We start from the raw sequence: 19,257 nt of genomic DNA, 5'->3' as shown, positions 1-19,257 counted from the left end.
AGATTTTCATGCTCTACCGACTGAGTTATTAAAATATTCATTTGCCACTTTCCCCAAGCAGTTCATGACAGTTTCCGGCAACAACAGGCATTTCAGAATTCCACATTTATTTAATAAGGCAACAAAATGCAGGTTGTCGCTGCCAAATAGAAAGCAGTACAAGGATAATGTGTGCATCAGAATTATATGCAGGACACAGACATTTAAAAACAACAACTAAGGAACAGGGCAGAGTCAAGAAGCCCAGCAGGTAATAATAGTACATGATTTCCTTTGCAATTTCAGCTTTTCTCGGTGACCGTGAAATTGCATGTTTAACAACTGAGGATTATAGCTGTGCAAACCTGAGAAGGTTCAGGTGGGGCAGGTCAGGAGGGGTGGGATCCTGGCTCTTGAGACGCTTACAGGGCGGGCTAGTTGGCTTGATTGGCTATGCCACAGTGATTGCCAGTGCCCTTCATCAATCGCATGTAGCCTTGCTCTCCCCATTTCTCAGACCAGCTGACAGAGAAAGAGAGAGAAAGGAGGGATCAGTACATTATTTTATTTCATGCAATTTATATACCACTTGATTGTAAAAAAAAAGCCCCCCAAACCCTCAAAGTCATTATCACCATCATTGCTATATATTGTCAGTAGTAGTAATAGTAGTGTTTTCATTTCCATACCACTTTATATAATTAAGGGGGTGAAATCTCTTTTTAAAAATTATATTTTGTTAAGTTTCCAGATGTTTAGCATATACAATCAAAACACAATTTCATCTTTTCTTGATTTTTTTTATCTGCTTCCCACAGTTTTCCATGGAGGAGTTGTTTTTCTCCTTCTGCTACACCCTCTCTTCTATTAAATCATAACCACAGTATTATAATCTAATTACTTCTGTTGCTCATATCTCAAATCCTGCTCGCGAGTTCATCATACTATAATTTTTCTTTAAATTGTTATGGAACAGAAGGGGGGGGCATATATGTGAAGTCTTGTTTTCAGTGAGGACTCCGGGGGGGCTCGAGGCGATGACCTCAAGGGCGCCCGGCCCTGCAGAGATCCCCTGACCCCTTCACTGTATTGCACCAAGCACCACACAAAACCCAAACCCCCAAAATAACGGTGCCTTTTCCCCTCTCTGTGCCCCGTCCCTTGTACGAGTAGACCGGATAAGTAGCCAGTGTATTTTGTGAATGAACATTCTATTTGCATAAGGGAGCGTTCTTTTTCCCCCCCTTCCCTCCTTATACATTTTTATTAATTTTCCATTGATTATACATATATACAGTCTAGATTACATAAGTTGCATATACCATAGCTGTTACAAGAATCATATATATAGTACACAGTTATTTTAGGCTCCACTGAGCCTCGGACTTCCCTTCACTTCACTGGTAAGTATCAGATAATTTCTAAAGTTACGTGTTTTATCTCCTTTACATATTTGCCCAACACTGTTAGAGTTATTCTAACCCTGCCAAAGTCATCCAAGTTCTGTACTTGTCTCTTATATACGTCAGATATTTGTTCCAATTTTCATGAAACTTCTGGTCATCCTGGTCTCTTAGTCTTCCTGTTATTCTAGCTAGTTCAGCATAATTTATCATCTTGATCTGCCAGTCATTTATAGTAGGTATTAATTCCGTTTTCCAGCTTTGGGCTAACATAGTTCTAGCGGCCGTTGTGGCATATAGAAACAGATTTTTGTCCTCTTTTTTGATTTCCTTGCCAACTATTCCTAGCAGGAAAGCTTCAGGCTTTTTGGGAAAAGTATATTTAAATTTTTTTTTAAGTTCGTTGTAAATCAGTTCCCAAAAGCCTTTTACTTTCCTGCATGTCCACCACATATGATAGAACTCACCATCCCCCTCTCCACATTTCCAGCATTTCTTAATCTTCAGTTTGTAAATCTTAGCCAATTTCACTGGTGTGAGATACCACCTATAAATCATCTTCCAGAGGTTCTCCCTTAGTGCCGTACACGCCGTGAATTTCATATTTACATTCCAGAATTCTTGCCACTTTACAAAGTCAATGTTGTAACCAATATCTATGGCCCATTTTATCATGGCCTCCTTCACCTCTTCGTCTTTTGTATACCAATCCAGTAAGAGGTCATACATCCTAGATAATGTTTTGTTTTTACCTTCTATGACTTCCAAATTAAATTTAGATTTTTTATCTTCAAATTCCAGTTTCTTTTTATCATCTTTTAACATATCATTCACTTGATGGTATTGCAGCCACCCCGTGAGTACATTCTTTACCTCCTCATAGGGCTTGAGTTTTATGCCCTGATCAGTTTTATTGATAAGTTCTTCATAGGTGGCTTTTTCCCCTTCCATGTTAGTTTTTTTGACAGTTAAGACATCTATTGGTGAGATCCACCATGGAGTTTTCTTTTCCAGCAGGTTCTTATTTCTTTCCCATACTTGAAATAATGGTCCTCTAATTATATGATTTAGAAAGCCTCTATGAACTTTCACCTTTTCGTACCACAGGTACGAGTGCCACCCGTACCTGTTATCAAAGCCCTCTAAATCCAAGATATCAGTATTCTCTAGCTTTATCCAGTCTTTCACCCACGTTAAACAAGCCGCTTCGTAATATAAACTCAAATCTGGTAAAGAAAACCCCGCTCTTTCTTTTTTATCTACCAATATTTTCATTTTTATTCATGATCTTTTCCCCTGCCAAATGAATCTCGCTAAGATCCTTTGCCAATCTTTACACTGTTTTAGTCATTTCATTACTGGTATAGTTTGAAACAAAAATAACATTCTGGGCAGGACATTCATTTTAATAACCGAAATCCTCCCTAAGAAGGAAAGTTTCAATCTCTCCCAGATTTCTAAATCTTTCTTGACACCCTTCCAAGTAGCCTCGTAATTATCTTTGTATAAGTTTATATTTTTTGCTGTGATCCACACTCCTAAATATTTTACCTTCTTAGCAACCGTAATTCCCATCCTTTGTTCTAGCTCTACTATATCTTCCTTGGTTATATTTTTTGTTATCATTTTGGTCTTATTCCTGTTAAGTTTGAAACCTGCCACTTTTCCGAATTCTTCTAGTTTCTGTAAGGCTTCTTGTAGACTGTTCTTAGGATCTTCCAATGTTAATATCAGGTCATCTGCAAATGCTTTTATTTTGAATTCCTTACTTCCTACCTTAATTCCTTTAACCTCTGGTGTCTCCCTTAACCTTTTATTAAACACTTCCAACACTGTTATAAATAACAAAGGGGATAAGGGACAGCCTTGCCTAGTCCCTTTGGCAATATCAAAAGCCTCCGATATATTGTTGTTTATTATAAATTTGGCATTTTGCTCTTGATAAATAGCCTCAATACCTTTTCTAAATCCTTCACCAATTTACATTGTTTTTAAATTTTCCTTCATGAAACGCCAGGAGACGTTGTCAAATGCCTTCTCGGCATCAATAAAGATCAGCGCCGCCTGTTTGTCTATTCTACTATCCAAATATTCAACAATGTCTATCACATTTCTTACGTTGTCTTTCAATTGTCTCCCCGGGAGGAAACCCGTTTGGTCTTTATGGATTCTTTTATTTAAGACTTTTTTTAACCTTTCCGCCAGTACGTCTGCGAATAGTTTATAGGCATTATTTAATAACGAGATAGGTCTATAGTTTTTTACCTCTAAGCCATCTGTATCTTTTTTAGGGATTAAGGTGATATACGCTTCTTTCCAGGTGTTTGGAATTCTCCCTTCTTTTAATACATTATTCATGACTTCACATAGCACTGGGGAAAGTTGATCACTTAATATTTTATAATATTTAGCCGAGATACCATCTGGCCCCGGCACTTTTCCTGTTCTCATTTTTTTTATTGCTTTCCTAATTTCTTCCTCTGTAATTGTCTGATTTAGATATTCTCTTTCTTCGGTCGTGATCTGTTGCAATTGGTATTTTTTCAAGTAATCTTCTATCTCATTATCCATCTATTTTAATAATAATAATAATAATAATAATAATAATAATAATAATAATAATAATAATAATAATAATAATAATTTATTATTTATACCCCGCCCATCTGGCTGGGCCTCCCCAGCCACTCTGGGCGGCTTCCATAAAAACCGAAAATACAGTAAAATATCACACGTTAAAAACTTCCCTGAACAGGGCTGCCTTAAGATGTCTTCTGAATGTCAGGTAGTTGTTTATCGCTTTGACATCTGCTGGAAGGGCGTTCCACAGGGCGGGCGCCACTACCGAGAAGGCCCTCTGCCTGGTTCCCTGTAGCTTTGCTTCTCGCAATGAGGGAACCGCCAGAAGGCCCTCGGCGCTGGACCTCAGCATCCGGGCAGAATGATGGGGGTGGAGACGCTCCTTCAGGTATACTGGACCGAGGCCGTTTAGGGCTTTAAAGGTCAGCACCAACACTTTGAATTGTGCTCGGAAACGTACTGGTAGCCAATGTAGATCTTTCAAGACCGGTGTTATATGGTCCCGGCGGCCGCCCACAGTCACCAGTCTAGCTGCCGCATTCTGGATTAGTTGTAGTTTCCGAGTCACCTTCAAAGGTAGCCCCACGTAGAGCGCATTGCAGTAGTCCAAGCGGGAGATAACCAGAGCATGCACCACTCTGGCGAGACAGTCCGCAGGCAGATAGGGTCTCAGCCTACGTACCAGATGGAGCTGGTAAACAGCTGCCCTGGACACATTTGACCTGTGCCTCCATGGACAGCTGTGAGTCCAAAATGACTCTCAGGCAGCGCACCTGGTCCTTCAGGGGCACAGTTACCCCATTCAGGACCAGGGAATCCTCCACACCTGCCCGCCTCCTGTCCCCCAAAAACAGTACTTCTGTCTTGTCAGGATTCAACCTCAATCTGTTAGCCGCCATCCATCTTCCAACCGCCTCCAGACACTCACGCAGGACCTTCACCGCCTTCACTGGTTCTGATTTAAAAGAGAGGTAGAGCTGGGTATCATCCGCATACTGATGAACACCCAGCCCAAACCTCCTGATGATCTCTCCCAGCGGCTGCATGTAAATGTTGAAAAGCATGGGGGAGAGGACAGAACCCTGAGGCACCCCACAAGTGAGAGCCCAGGGGTCTGAACACTCATCCCCCACCACCACTTTCTGGACACGGCCCAGGAGGAAGGAGCGGAACCACTGTATGACAGTGCCCCCAGCTCCCAGCTCCTCTAGACGGTCCAGAAGGATGTTATGGTTGATGGTGTCAAAGGCCGCTGAGAGATCCAGCAGAACTAGGAAACAGCTCTCACCTTTGTCCCTAGCCCGCCGGAGATCATCAACCAGTGCGACCAAGGCAGTTTCAGTCCCATGATGAGGCCTGAATCCTGACTGGAAGGGATCCAAATGGTCCGCTTCTTCCAGGTGTGCCTGGAGTTGTTCGGCAACCGCTCGCTCAATCACCTTGCCCAGGAATGGAAGATTTGAGACTGGGCGATAGTTGGCCATCGTGGCCGCATCTAAAGATTTTTTTTTAAGAAGCGGTTTGATAACCGCCTCTTTCAGCGGGTCTGGGAAGGCTCCCTCATGGAGGGAAGCATTCACCACCCCACGAAGCCCATCGCCCAGCCCTTCCCGGCTAGCTTTTATAAGCCAGGATGGGCAAGGATCCAGGAGACAGGTGATTGGTTTCACTCGTCCAAGCAGCCTGTCCACATCCTCGGAGGTAACAGATTGGAATTGATCCCACTCAATTTGACTAGACAGAACTCTAGCACTCTCCCGCCCCGGTCCTGCTCCCATGGTGGAGTCTACTTCTTCCCAAATCTGAGCGATTTTATCTGCAAAAAACTTTGCAAAATCATTGCAGGAGAACATGTGGCCCGTACTGGGCCCCGATGTTGCAGGTGGTTCCGCTAAATTGTGAACCACCTGAAAAAGTCTCCTGCTGCTGTTTTCTGCAGATGCAATAGAGGCGGTGAAGAAATTCTTCTTCGCCGTCGCTATCGCCACTTGGTAGGCTCGACGTTGAGCTCTAACCTGTGTCCGGTCAGATTCTGAATGAGTTATCCGCCACCGGCGCTCTAGCCGTCTCAACGATTGTTTCATTGCCCTCAGATCCGTGGAAAACCACGGGGCTGTCCGGGCTCCATGCAATCGGAGAGGGCGCTTCGGAGCCAAACAGTCAATAGCCCTGGTTAACTCCGCATTCCAGCGGGCCACCATTTTTCTCTTTTTGTATAATTCCTTATAATATTTCTGAAATATCTTCTTTATCTCTTTTGGGTCCTCCACTATCCTTTCTCCATCCCTTATCTTACATATCATGTTTTGTTTTTTCCTCTCTCTTAATTGCCACGCCAGGTATTTTCCTATCTTATTTGCTGATTCAAAGTTCTTTTGTTTCATCATTTTGATCCTCCATTCAATCTCCTGGTTCACTATCATAGAAAATTGAGCTTGTAGCATCCTTATGTTTTGTTTTATTATTTCATCTCCTGGTTTAATGGTTAATTGTCTTTCATTCTCCATGAGATGTAATAAGATTTCTTCTTTCCTTTTCTCTTTTTTCTTTTTTGAGATGCTATTTTTCTGGATTAGGAAACCCCTCATGATGGCCTTCCCAGCGTCCCACACCATTTCTAGAGATGTTTCTTTATTCAAATTCCACTTAAAATATTCCTCAATTGTCTCTTTTGCTTTATTTACTATCTTTTGATCATTAAATAGATTTTCATTCATTTTCCATCTTAATGTTCTAAAGTCTTTTCCTTTTACCTCCATATATACTGGATTGTGATCAGATAAGGTTTGTGGGAGGATTTCAGTCTTAATTACTCTTTGCGTCAATTCCTTCGAAATCCAAATATGGTCTATTCTCCCCCAGCTTTGATTTGGGTTTGAAAAGAAAGTAAATTGTTTTATCGTGGGGTTTTGAAATCTCCAAGCATCAATTAGTCCCAAATTTTCCACTAATTCGAAGAAGGCTTTCGGTAGTTTGCCCTCCCTCATTTCCTGTTTTCTTATTGATCTATCCAAGTTTGGGAGAACCACTCCATTAAAGTCCCCCATCAATATCAATTGTTGGTCCATCCATTCTAACAATTTGTTACCTAGTTCAGAATAAAATGCTGTTTTTTTTGTCATTGGGTGCATATATCCCAACCACAATTATCTTTTCTCCTTGATGGGTGATCTGTACTACTATCATTCTCCCCTCTTCGTCTTTATGTATTAGTTTTGGATCAAGTTTTTCTTTTATATATAATACCACTCCTCTTTTCTTGACATTATCCGATGCTACAAATGTAGCCTTATTGGAGTTCACTGATTGGGTCTGCGTTGCTCCGGGACAGGAGGAAGGAAGTCAAAATGACACCGAGTTGGTTCAAAGAAAGAGTTTATTCTGCTCTCCGGATAGCAGAAGGCACTTGCGTGATTAGTCCACAGCAAGTCCAAAGAAATGACAAGTTTCATGCAGTATTTATATCCTCCAGGCACCCTCTCCCTCCTTCCAACCACGTCAGCCTATGTATGCAGGTTGACATCACATATGTTCCTGCTCTGGTACTCTCAACCATAAAAGGGATTTCCTTCCTGCACTCCTGACCATAAAAGGATATTCCTGTTCCTACTCCTATCTTGGAGCAAGAGGTCACTACTTCCGAGAACATGCTCTGGCGTTAGTCCCAGACTTGGGTGTCCCCGTCATTTGTGGTCAGAACATAAGATATGTCTGTATCTGTTCTACTGGTAAAGTCAAGGCCAGTCTTGCCGTCAAACTGATAAGGGAGAGAGCTGTGTTCTTGTTTTGCATTTGCTCAACGGCTAAAGTTTATGCATTTTAGCTAAGGAGAAATGGGGATTTTGGTGCAGTTTAAAAATGCCTGCACAGTCAGTTTTGGGTTTGGGAAACCCATTCCTTCATTCTCTCATCTTCTTTTGGACAGCCTTTCGGCTCGTCCCAAGGTACTGGCTGGTATTCTCGTGTCACTGCTATAATCTGGGGCCGAATCATTCGTGACATCATTTTACGCATCATATTTTGCAAGCATTGCATTAAGCAGGGTATACAGGAGCAGAAAAGAAGCAAGATTAGTCCATTAACATCATTACAAGTCCTCTAAGCCACCCAAGGTTTGGAAGCCACTCAGTCAACCAAGACATGTCCCATCCCTTCCTGGTTGGGGCAGGAGCATGGGCTACTTTCTCTCTTTCTGTTGCCAGGTGTCGAATAGCTACACTATGGTCAGAAGTGTTAAAGCCACAGGCTCCTTCTGTCAAATTTAATGCAGCCCAAAATCCGGCGGAACCCAAAATCGGGGCCGTAACTGAGGACTCATTCCAAGGCACAGGGAGGAGGGGTACTCCTCCCAAAGCATATGTAGGTCACAGAGTGCGAGAGGTCCCGGGTGTGGGAGTCATAGCCATGGTAAAGGCTTGTAATTGTGATGGCCTGGGATTCCGAGTATGAGAGCGATCCGGAGGAATCCCAGCCGGCACAGGAGTCCCCGCCTCCAGGGCCGGCTGAACTGGGGCAAGGCCTAGATGCTGAGGAAACTCAAGAGCAGGCACCAGGTGAAACCATTCTGGCCCCAGAGGTGCTGGATGACTCAGTGGCCACAGGTGAGCCTCCTCCAGGGCCCAGTAACCCTTCGGCCTCTCCTGATCTGCAGAGGCTTAGGGCAGAGAGGCGAAGGGAGCTGGTTGCCCCCAGGAGGAGTGCTCGCCTTAAGGCCAGAGGAGGCGGGGCTCCTGGGGGTCGGGACCGCCCCTGACCTTAGAAGAGGATAAAAGCCCAGTCAGGCCGGCCCCAGGTTGCGGGAGCAACGTCGTTGTTGGCTTCGGACCTTCCTGTGTTCCTGATCTCTGCTCGGCCTCCTGTTCCTGACTATCCAGTACTCCTGTTCCCTGCTCGGCCTCCTGTTCCCGTCCATCCGGTGTTCCTGCTACCTACTCAGCCTTCTGTTCCAGCGTTCCTGTTCCCCGCCCGGCTCTCTGCATCGGACCTCGCCCCTCTTCGTGTGGACTCTGCTACACTCACGGTACCTTACCCCCGGGACCAGCACAGTTTGCTCCCGCCACCCCCGCACTCCCCCTTCGTAGGGGTGCGTTCGGGAAGAGTCAGAGGCCATGGCCGACCAAGCGGCTACACTGTTGGCAATGGCCCAGGAGAACCAGGCTTTGAGGCACACCGTGCAGCAGCTCAGTAACGCGATTACGGCACTGCAGCAGCGTTTGGATGCCCTACCGGCTCCTGGGGCCGACGCCCCGGCTTCTGGCAAGTACCCAGTGGCCTTGCCTGAGAAATTTGATGGGGCCCCGGCCAGCTTTCCCATGTTCCTTGCCCAGGCCGAGCTGTATATTCAGGGGCGCGCCCGGAACTTCCCTGACGACCGCACCAAGGTGCATTTCTTGATTAGTTTGTTAAAGGACCAGGCGGCCAAGTGGGCGTTGCCGCTGCTCAGGCAAGACTCCCCCTTGCTGACAGACTACGGGGGGTTTTGCAATCTGTTGGAGGCCGCGTTCGGCAACCCCCAGAAGGGAAGTCAAGCCAACCGGGCGATTCGGCGGTTGAGGCAGGGCAAGACCACGGTGGCCGCATACACCACAGAATTCCGGCTGCTGGCACAGGACTTGACCTGGAACGACTCGGCTCTCCGGGACCAGTATCTCGAGGGGCTTTCAGATGAGATACTGGACCAGCTGGCCACAATGGAACGCCCCACCACGCTGGACACCCTTATTCAATGGAGCCTACAGATTGACGATCGGCTAGAGGACCGGCGTCAGGCTCGGGACCGCCGGCACCTCCAGTTCTTGGCTCCAGTGTCTACCAGCAGTCCCACGGGCCCAGCTAAGTCATTGGAGGAACCTAAGCAGCTTGGGGCAGTGCGGCCACGCCTCTCCCCCGCAGAGAAGTCGCGGCGTCGGGAGGGGAATCTATGTCTCTATTGTGGCGGAAGCGGACACTATGCAAGGGCCTGTCCTGAGAAACGCCAGCCGCAGGGAAACCACCAAACCCCAGTAGCTGATGGCCCTGGCTACCTGGGGTCCCAAACAGCACAGAAAGGGGCCGCACCAATTGAATTACAACACCTTATGGTTCCGGTACATCTATACCCTCCAGGAGGGCCATGGATTCTTACCCATGCGCTGGTGGATTCGGGCGCAACCCGCTCTTATATGGACGCTGCTTTTGCTGCCCAGCATCGGGTGCCACTTCGGAACAAGCCAGAACCGGTGCAGGTGGAGGCAATCGACGGACGGCCCCTGCGTTCGGGTGCCGTCACTCAGGAGACCCAGCCCCTGGTCCTGTGCCTCCAGCAGCACCGTGAGATGCGAACTCTGGATATTGCCTCCATGCCCCGGTTCCCCCTGGTGCTTGGGATGGACTGGCTGGAGGCTCACAGTGTGCGGATTGACTGGGTCAAACGGACTGTACACTTCCCAGACCCCAGTTCTCCTGCTGAGACTGAGATGCTAGCAGCTGCGCCCACTGAGGAGGTTGCTGCAACGCTCCCCGCTGAATACCGGGAATATCACAACGTGTTTGAGGAACGGGGGGCAGACCAGCTGCCGCCGCATCGGTCCTTTGACTGTGGCATAGACCTCCAGCCCGGAGCGCCTCTACCGGTGAGTCGCTTATACTCGTTAACAGAGCCAGAGCGCGAGGCTTTACAGGACTTCTTGCGCAAGAACCTGGAGCGTGGGTTCATTAGGCCTTCTACCTCGCCCACTGCTGCGCCGGTGCTCTTTGTTAAAAAGAAATGTGGGGAGCTCCGCCTTTGCCATGATTACCGGGCCCTGAACAAAATTACCATCCCGGACCGGTACCCCTTGCCCCTTATTTCGGAGTTACTGGAGCGGGTGCAAGGGGCGCAGGTGTTCACCAAGCTAGACCTCCGGGGTGCCTACAATTTGATTCGGATCCGCGCCGGGGATGAGTGGAAGACCGCATTTGGGACCCGGTACGGACAGTTCGAATACCTGGTTATGCCCTTTGGTTTGTGCAACGTGCCTGCTGTGTTCCAACGGTACATCAACCACGTGTTCCAGGACTTGCTAGACAAGTACGTGGTGGTGTACTTGGATGACATTCTGGTTTACTCCCGTGACCCGGCGTGCCACGAAGGCCATGTCCGGACCGTGCTGCAGCGCTTGCGTGAGCATCGTCTGTATGCAAAGCTCAGCAAGTGCGAGTTTCATCAGCGGTCAGTGGACTTCCTGGGTCACCGACTCTCACCAGGTGGGGTGCAGATGGATCCTGGGAAGGTGGCAGCGGTTCGAGAATGGGCGGCACCTCGGAACCGCAAGGACCTACAGCGTTTCCTGGGGTTCGCCAACTATTACCGGACCTTCATTGCGGACTATGCTCACCGCACCACCCCGTTGACCCGACTACTGCGCCCCAAGACGCCGTTTTCCTGGGACAAGGAGGCGGAGGAGGCGTTTCAAGGGTTGAAGGCCTGTTTCCAGAGAGCGCCAATCTTGCAACATCCGGATCCTTCTCGACCCTTTGTGGTAGAGACTGACGCCTCCAGTACGGCTCTCGGTGCCGTCTTGTCTCAGCAGCACGGACCGGAAGCGCCACTTTTACCCTGCGCCTTCTATTCCCGCCAGCTCCTCCCAGCGGAGCGTAACTATACCGTGTGGGAGCGGGAACTACTGGCCATCAAGGTGGCCTTTGAGGTTTGGCGCCATCATCTTGAAGGAGCACGACACCCGGTGGAGGTGAGAACCGACCACCGGAACCTGGAATACCTCCAGACCACCCGCAAGCTGAACCAAAGGCAGATCTGGTGGGCGCTGTTCTTTTCCCAGTTCCAGTTCCGGATCCGCTACATCCCTAGCTCCCAAAACCAGAAGGCGGATGCCCTGTCCCGGAAACCCGAAGACAACGTAGACACGGTTCAGCAAGCAGCACCCACCACGATCCTACCACCAGCTGCATTCCTGGCCACCCAGGAGGTTGAGCCACTGCAGGCTCGGGTGCGGGAACAGCAGCGGGTCGACGCTTGGGCCCAGGAACGACTCCGGGAACTGGCCGAAGGATCATGCCCTCAGTATCCAGGGCTGGTCTCGCATCAGGGTCTTCTGCTGCACCACGGGCGCCTGTACATCCCATCAGGGCCGCTGCGGACTGAGATTCTCCGGATGACCCATGATGCGCCAGCGGCGGGGCACTTTGGGCGGTATCGGACCACCCATCTGGTAAGCCGTGAGTTTTGGTGGCCCCGTTTGAAGGCCGACGTGGCTCGCTACGTCGCTGGTTGTGACGTCTGCAGGCGGGCCAAGGTGCCTACCGGGCGACCCCCCGGCCTCCTTCAGCCGTTGCCGGTTCCACCACGTCCTTGGCACACAGTCTCTTTGGACTTTGTAGTGGAGTTACCCCCGTCTCGTGGCTGCACCTGCCTTCTAGTTTTCTCCGACCACTTCACGAAGATGGTGCACTGTGCCCCCTGCCCATCCGTACCCTCAGCTAAGGAAACCGCGCAGCTGTACCTTCAGCATGTCTTCCGCCTGCATGGCCTACCTGAGCGTGTAGTGTCCGACCGTGGCGTTCAGTTCACGTCCCGGTTTTGGCGTGCTTTGCACCAGGCCCTCGGGACAGAGGTCTGTCTCTCATCTGCTTACCACCCACAGACTGATGGCCAGACGGAACGGGCGAACGCGGTGCTGGAACAGTACCTCCGGTGTTACTGCAGCTACCAGCAGGACGACTGGGTCGACCACCTAGCATTGGCGGAGTTCGCTTATAACAACGCGGTAAATGCGTCCACCCAGCAGACCCCGTTCCAAGCCAGTTATGGTTTTCATCCACGGTTGTTTCCGGATGTGCTGCCGGCATCTGCGGTCCCTGTGGTGACGGAGTGGCTTCAGGAGCTCCAGTCCCAGCAACAGCTGTTGATGGAGCAGCTGCGCCAGGCCAAGGAGGCGTACAAGGTCCAGGCCGACCGCCACCGCCAGGTGGGGCCGGAACTTCACGTCGGTGACCTGGTGTGGCTTTCCACTCGCCACCTCCACCCTTCTCGACCTTCGCGGAAGCTGGACGCCCGGTTCACCAGCCCGTTCCCTATCGTGAACCAGGTCTCGCCTGTGGCATTCCGTCTCCGGTTGCCAACACACCTGAAGGTTCACCCGGTATTCCACAGGTCCCTTCTGAGTCCGGTGGCCCCACCCGACGAGTTCCACCCGAACCGTCCCCGACCGCAGCCAGTTTTGGTGCAGGGAGAGCCTGAGTACGAGGTGGAACGCATTCTGGACTCCCGATACCGCAGGGGAAGGCTGCAGTATCTCATTGACTGGAAGGGGTATGGGCCAGAGGACCGTTCCTGGGAACCAGCGGCCAACGTCCACGCGCCTGCCTGCATCCGAGAGTTTCATGCGGCGTACCCCAGCAAGCCGGGTCCGGACCCTCAAGTGAGGGGGGGGCCTGGGAGGGGGGATGGTGTGATGGCCTGGGATTCCGAGTCTGAGAGCGATCCGGAGGAATCCCAGCCGGCACAGGAGTCCCCGCCTCCAGGGCCGGCTGAACTGGGGCAAGGCCTAGATGCTGAGGAAACTCAAGAGCAGGCACCAGGTGAAACCATTCTGGCCCCAGAGGTGCTGGATGACTCAGTGGCCACAGGTGAGCCTCCTCCAGGGCCCAGTAACCCTTCGGCCTCTCCTGATCTGCAGAGGCTTAGGGCAGAGAGGCGAAGGGAGCTGGTTGCCCCCAGGAGGAGTGCTCGCCTTAAGGCCAGAGGAGGCGGGGCTCCTGGGGGTCGGGACCGCCCCTGACCTTAGAAGAGGATAAAAGCCCAGTCAGGCCGGCCCCAGGTTGCGGGAGCAACGTCGTTGTTGGCTTCGGACCTTCCTGTGTTCTTGATCTCTGCTTGGCCTCCTGTTCATGACTATCCAGTACTCCTGTTCCCTGCTCGGCCTCCTGTTCCCGTCCATCCGGTGTTCCTGCTACCTACTCAGCCTTCTGTTCCAGCGTTCCTGTTCCCCGCCCGGCTCTCTGCATCGGACCTCGCCCCTCTTCGTGTGGACTCTGCTACAATCACGGTACCTTACCCCCGGGACCAGCACAGTAATATTGCAGGGTGCCCCCTGACCTCGGCTGACCAGCACTCTGAGATTTACAATGCATTGGAATGTATTGACTTAAACGGAGTTGTATTTCCTCTGGGCAGTGTAACCCTATCTGGTTTGTGGGTGGGTTAAAGCCAGGACCGGATGTAGGTAACGTGAGACACTGGCAAACAGCCATGCGGCTGGAGATGAACAAAGGGTAGTAATAAAAGGACTGGAGGAGAGGAGAAGTCTGAATTGAGCTGCCCTCCGTCCATGGAAATATTGCTGGCCTCTGTGTCTTTATTTTATGCCTAAAAAGCACCATTTGTATAACGGCTGGCTCCGACACCCAGGTGCAGACCGTGCAATTGGTTCGGTTTTGCAGAATAGGCTTCCATTTCTGCGTGTTGCGGGCACCCCATTCTCTCATTAGCCACTGGGTTACCTTAAGTGGTGTGGGCGCAGTGATGGCCAGAAATAAGATCACCATCCCGGCCAAAACCATGTCCCCCCTCAGCCCTACCTGCAACATTTGGGCACAGGGATATATATCTATTTCCTAATACCTTCCTTCTTCTAATACCTGGGGTACCTCCCACAAAGCAATATACAAAGCTACATATTCATTCAAGGGGAAAGAAAAGAAAATGTCCTCTTTTAGTCCACACTGGAATTTTCGCTTGCCGTGCGTAGAGATGCCAGTTTCCAGGGGTGGCACCAGCAGGGTGGTCGTCTGGTGGGCGCCAAGCCGATGCGGTGAGGAGAAGCGTGAGGCGGTGTCTGTAGGGCACCGAGAGATGGTGAGTTGAAGGGGTTGGTGTAGATCAATCGTAGCAGTCCAATCTCATACTGCCTGGGGTTTGCTTCATCCTTCAAATCAGGCCTGCTGGAATATATGCTGTCAGGTGTTGGAGGCCCATCCTCTCCCATAGGTAACCAGGTTAAGAGTCTCAGTAATTCTCAGCTGCAACCGCGGGTGCATGGGCAGTATAAGTCAGCTGCTAGGCGCTTCATCATCTCTGCTTGGGATAGAAAAATAAGTTCCTTTCATGTCCACCAATGCTGGCACAGCATGAGGAGTGACGCACGTAGTTTCTTGTCCAAAGGTGAACCTGTCAGTTCTCTTTTAGTCAGTGGCAGCCGCCACTACTGCTCACATGCAGGGAGGCAAACCTTGTTCCGTAGTGGTTAATTTTCCAGACAAATATGCTATTGGTTGGTCATCAACAGGGTCTAACAACTACCTTGATAAAATTACCTTGATAAAAACATATTTCACTATGTGCAAATGGCTTTAGACACCTACTAGGTCCACAAATCACCATATAGCATATATTCAACACACACACAAAACGACAATTTGAGCCCAACAAAGGACTGCTGGACATCCAAAGGGCCCCATTACCCCCTTAATGCCTTCTGTTTCTTCAGCCAATTCCCATCCCTGTACTCTGCTGCCCTCAGGACCAAAGGCGCTACGCCCACTTTATCGCTATATGATCTTATATACTGAAACACCCCTTTTTTACTGTCCTTTTGTCTACTTCACCTCCTTTTCTTAAGTCCTTTCTAAATTATTCAATCCCAACATCATTCCCCCCTCTCATCCTCCCTATCTCTCTCTCTCTTTTGGTGTGTGTGTGTGTGACACTGACACTGACACAAAGAGGAAGTACGTTAACAAGGTAACACCCTAATCTCTTATTACTTAAAATTTTTTTATGTTTTCTTGTTACATGAGTTTCTTGTAGACAGATTATGTCAAGATTCTTTTTAAGCAATACATGAGCAATTTGCTTTCTTTTCTTTTTATTGTTGAGCCCGTTCACATTCCACGAGGTTATTTTTAAAGTCATTTTTAATGTACAATCAGTAAGTGGTCGAATCTAAGTTAGATCTACTGTTCCTTGTTATCTGTCTCTTCCTCTTCTTTTTCTTCGTCTAGGTTTTCCTCCCCTTCTCCCTCTCCACTTCCTTCACCTCCACCCCTCTCTTCCCCCATCTGCACCCCTTCTGGTTCCCACCCTCCCAACCTTCCCAGTTCCTTCTCATATCTTCTTGCAAATTTATCCAATTCTAGAGAGCTGGATAGTTTGAATCTTTTTTCCTTGAAATAGAATGAAATCCCTTCCGGGAACTCCCATCTATATTGGATCCCGTTCTTCTTCAGTTGGTTAGTTAGTTTTTTTATAAACATCTCTCTTACGAAGAAATCTCGAAGGAATCTCTTTAAATATAATAATTGGCTTTCCCTCAATACATAGTTTTTGATTATAGTTTAACTTTAGTATTTCATTTCTCATATCCAGAGAGTTAAACATAACCAGGACATCTCCTGGCAGTTTCTTCCCTCTGGCTTTGGCTGATTTTGTTTTTATCCGAAAAATATTTGCAACTGAATATCCTATGTCTTCTTCCTTCATATCTAACCAAACTGCCAATTCTCTAACCAATTTAGATCGTATATTTTCATTTGGTTCCTCAGGGATCCCCTAAATTTCAGGTTTGATTGCTTCTGTCTCATTTGAGTCATCGCCACACTATCCAGTAACTCTTCCTGTATTTTATTTAGCTCCTTCACCTCTGTCTTAATCCTGTCCATAGCTTTCCTATTTTCTTTGATATCTTTTTGAACCCTTTTCATTGAGTCTTCAAGTACTTTGGATCTTAGAGATAAATCTTCTACTTTTCCTGTTAGTTCTCCCACCACCCCTTCTAATCTCTTATTCAATGAGTCCTGTACTTCCAGTAATTTCTTCTCAATATACTGTTCATTGTGTTTAAATTCTTTCCTTATTTCAGCCATCAAGTTATCATAGTCCTTAATTTCCTTCCCCTCTTTCCCATTTTCTTGTCTGGATGGTCTCCTTTCGGCAGGCGTTCCTGCCCCCTTTTTCATTTTGTATTTCTATTAGTCTTAATTAGCTAAAAAAAAAGAAAAGAAAGAAAGAATTTTTTCCCCCACCCCTAGGGGTCGCTCAACTGTAATTTAGGAAGTTTCTTTGTTTTCCCAATGTAGTACCTTTCTGGCCCCACACAGTGGTGCTTTACTTGCATTCACCCTTTTAGTTCTTCAGTATGAAGTCTCTCTCCACTCACAACTAGGGGACCAGTTAGATGGATCGTTTACAGTCACAAAAAGCAAATGAAGGGGGAAGAAAGTTCTGGGGATTTAAATCCTAGAGAGTAAATAAAGTAGAGAACATCAAGACACAGGGGGGAGAAAAGGAGGTGGGGAACATCCAGCTCAATACTTTCCAGGAAGTAGGGATGAAGTACGAGGCGGGTTTCAAAGCCGGAGCAGAAAAGGGGGGGGGAGTCAAAATTAAACCGAGAGATTGCCACGGAAAGGCAGCAGGATCTAGCGGGAACGTAAAATCTTGCCAAGGTACTGTGTTTAAGTCTTCTTTTCTTTTCTTTCGACTTAGCCGTTTACTCCCCGTTTTCTGGAGGACTGGTGGAGGAAAATGGCGCTGAGGTAAGACGCGCCTACCGGGGCTCCTCGGATTTCTTTTAATCTTCTTTTAATCCTTTATATATTTTATCTTAACTGACCCAGTCAGCCTTTGAAGCATTTTATAATTGCTGCAACTATATGCCATGGCAACCTTCTGAGAGATTTGGCCCTGCTCCAGATTGCTGCAGACTGCTCCTTGTTTCTCTCTTATCAGCGGGCCGGCCTCTGCCGCTAAAACAGAAGAGAACGCCATTATCTTAATTGGAGAGAGGGCTTAAGAGGAAGACGCCGTGTGGTGTTTAAATCCTGAATAAGTTATCGTTTGTGCCCAGGCTGCTGTCATAGAGGGCTGAGAGAGGCCAGTGGAGCCAGGACACTTGGCACCCTACCCCCTAGACATTTTGAGGCTGTCACATTTCAATACTTCCTCTTGTGAGAAGCTGCAAACTGGGTCCGAGACGCCCACGGAAGACTGAGGTTGTAAGTGGATTTTACCGCAGTGGAGAGGAAAACTTCACTATTAGTATCCATCCAAGGAGCTTACATCCACGGTGCCATCTTCCGGTGGTCTTAACTATCTTATTTGTGTGTTAAATGTTATGTTAACTTAAGAATCGTATAATCCTCGGCCTGAGGAAGTATGGGTCAGAACAAACGCTTGAGAGACTTTGACGAGCCCCTATCATCCCCTAAACCAAAACTATCAAGGTTGGTGTCACACCGGAATAGAAGAGGGAGTGACAATGCCGAGCATTGCCTTGCGGTGGAAACTCAAAATCGCTTCCTACCTCTAATTGATTTAGAAGACATTTCAACTCTGACGACTCAAAATTTTTCAAAAGTAAAGCTGGTAAAGGAGAATATGAAAGAAAAACTCTCATCACAGGATGATGGTTTAACATCTGATAGGGGGGAGTTCCCCAGTTGTGAGCAGTTACACTTAGTAATTAAGACCCTTCACTGTATCTTTAAAAGGCTGGATGAGGTATCTTCACAATTATCCAATATCCTGCTGAAAGTCGAAAAACTTGAATCAACAACACAATCTTCAGTTTGTGAGGTCAAAAACTTATTGCCTCACCCCAATTCAGATAAAAGAAAGGAGACTAATATTAAATATATCTTAAATTCCCAATTGAATAATCAGATATTAACTCTGCAACCCAAGAAAAGTTGCCTTTCTGTCAGGTCGGAAATAGGAAGATGGTCATCACTAGAAGGGGCTAAAGACTGTTTAAGCAAACTTTTAAAAATTAAGAAACACCAGATTGACCTATATGCGGTGATGCCCCTGTTCCGACAGACCACCTTCTTGAAGGTGATACTTGCGTTTCACTCTGAAAAGATACCATCTATTATTGCCAGGCGGAAAACGCTTTTGTCCATGGCTGATATCGTAGCAACAAGGGTTTTTTCAGATAGCAAGATCAAACCCCTTCTAAATAGGTGCCCGGGCGGTGAGGACATTAGGACAAGTGACTCTGCTTTACTTCAAAATACTGCCAGACCCTCCTGCGATGATTCTGCAGTGTGTCATTTGCGACCAGTTTCGATACCCTCTCAAACAGCCATACATGAGGACGGAAACCTGCAGACTGCCCTTGATGAAAGGGAACTTATTGATTCGTTCAGAGCCCTCCCTCCGAAAGAACAGTCGGTGATGATGCAAAGATTTGACACGCTTAAATCTCAGCTTTTGCAAGTCCAACACAGAGAGGAAGAGACTAACAATGCTTCAAACAATCCCACTTGGGCTCACCGGACAGAAGTGGTAGACCCTCTCCAGCTCAGCCCCACTTTGAAA

At 48.0% G+C, this 19,257-nt stretch overlaps 1 pseudogene across 1 annotated transcript in view; it reads right to left on the bottom strand.

Annotated features, from left to right (window-relative positions):
• Positions 1 to 356: 356 nt before the first annotated feature.
• Positions 357 to 19,257, bottom strand: part of LOC309523281 (cathepsin L2-like) — a 117,610-nt pseudogene continuing 98,709 nt past the window's right edge. The window contains exon 8 of the transcript in view: positions 357 to 501. The product of the transcript in view is annotated as a cathepsin L2-like (transcript). The remainder of the gene's footprint in view (positions 502 to 19,257) is intronic.

The sequence above is a fragment of the Podarcis vaucheri genome (assembly GCF_965113315.1).
Source record: "Podarcis vaucheri genome assembly, chromosome: W".
Classification (NCBI taxonomy): domain Eukaryota; kingdom Metazoa; phylum Chordata; class Lepidosauria; order Squamata; family Lacertidae; genus Podarcis; species Podarcis vaucheri.
The sequence above is the reverse complement of the archived record's forward strand: the minus strand, read 5'-3'. Positions and strand labels throughout refer to the sequence as shown.